General features: G+C 47.0%; 1 protein-coding gene across 3 annotated transcripts in view; it reads right to left on the bottom strand.

Annotated features, from left to right (window-relative positions):
- The window catches only part of Aspscr1 (ASPSCR1 tether for SLC2A4, UBX domain containing), a 36,643-nt gene that overhangs the window by 32,794 nt on the left and 1,955 nt on the right, over positions 1–1,894 (bottom strand). The gene's annotated exons all lie outside the window — the stretch shown is intronic.

Below are 1,894 nucleotides of genomic sequence, written 5' to 3'. Positions count from 1 at the left end.
GGGGTGTCTGAAGACAGCTACAGTGTACTTATATATTATAATAAATAAATCTTTTTTTTTAAAAAAAAGAATGTAGCATGGTTGGTTGGGTGCTTGCCTAATATGCACAAGGCCTGGGTTCAATCACCAATATTGCACAACCCTGTCATGGTAGCCCATGCCTGTTTTCCCAGTTCTCAAGATGGAGACACACAAGTATCGGGAATTCAAGGTCGTCTTGATTACATAGAGAACAGGGGCCAGCTTGGTGTGGTAAAACCTTGCCTCATGAGAAGCCATACATAATTTTGCAAGGGAAGAACTCCAGCAAGTTGTCCTCTGACCTGGACCTCCACAAGCATGCCAGGCACACACGCACCATACATAACTTATGTATAAAATGTAAAGAAAAAAAAAGGAAGGTCGGCTCCAAGGCTTGCAGGGGCTTTAAACATCTGGTTTCTCAGAAACACTAAAGGAGCAAGAGAATCTGGGAGTCAGTGAAGGCTCAAGCACATATAGGAAACAAGCCTCCATGACGCCTGCCCAGACTAGAGAGCTGAATGACACTTCAGGCCACACAAGGGCAGCCCTGGACCTTGATGCATGGCTCCTGGCATCCCCTGATGGGCCAACAGGAAACCAACAGCTGCCCCTTGGAAGAGAAGGAAAGAGGCTACCTCAGTGCCATCATCACCCAGGGAATCACCCAGGGAAGGGCCACAGTCTCCACCCAATAGCCTTCTCATCCTGACCCTCTTAGGTCCCAAGACTCTTTGGGAATGAGAACTACAGCCGCTACAGTTCACATGCCCAAGAAAAGCTCCACCCACAGCTCTGAAAACACAAAGCTTACCAGACATGCATGGGCCACTTGAGGACTATGGGAGGACAACAGGAAATGACAGAACTATACAGATAAATCTGTGTGAATTTTTAATATATGGTCTATGGTCAACCACTTTGAATATACAAAGTGAATAGCCCAACATTATAAATGCAAGACACTGTTGGAAATAACAGTTTTCTGGACAGTGACCTGTTAATAAAGCCCAGGGGTGTTTGGAAGAACTGACAATGAGCTGGGTATAGTAGAACACCCCTTTAATCTCAATATTCAGGAGGTACTGGCAGGAGGATCTCTGTGAGTTCAAAGCCAGTCTGGTCTAAACAATGCTTCCAGGCCAATCAGGCCTACATAGGTTCTCAGAAAAGAAAAAGGAAAGAGGGAAAGGGGGAGGAAAGGTGAGGGGGAGGGAGAGAGGGAGAAACTGAGAACAAGACAACCTCATCAGCTGACTGGAATCAGCCATTGTTGATCCCAACCCTCAACATCGGTTCAAAAACAGCAAACTGCCATAGAAAATGCTAGTGGGAACCAGGACAACAGGCCTCAGAGCTGAGAACGTTGGGTGGACAGGAGAGGCCACTCTGTTTACAGCCAGGCACCAGCCAAGCAATGAGAGCAGTTCTTAAAACAAATTACAGTCAGTGGATGGAAAGGGAGACAAGGGCAGAGCTAATGCAGTGTTCTAGAGGAACTGGCTCAAATTATAGTCATTGCTCCAACCAGACACCATTACGTGGACCATGGGCAGGTTAACAGAACAGAGCTGGCACAAAGCTTTGTGTCAGGATATTGTAGGATGGCTTGGCCACTCAGAGCACATGTTCTGGGATTCTTAGAAGACCAGAACAGGAGCCGGAGACTGGAATGGCCTGATACAGGTATCTTTTCCAAGAAACTTCTTCCTAGAAAGCCCACATGACAGCATGGGAAAGGCCAAGAATGGGCTTCTTGTGTTAGGACAATGTTGTGAAAACATGTCTCCAAGAATAAAAGCTCAGCCAGGCGTAGTGGCGCAAGCCTTTAATCCCAGCACTCGGGGGGCAGAGGCAGGCGGATTTCTGAGTT

This window comes from Mus pahari, chromosome 14, assembly GCF_900095145.1.
Source record: "Mus pahari chromosome 14, PAHARI_EIJ_v1.1, whole genome shotgun sequence".
NCBI lineage: Eukaryota > Metazoa > Chordata > Mammalia > Rodentia > Muridae > Mus > Mus pahari.
This window is presented reverse-complemented; position numbering and strand designations above follow the sequence as displayed.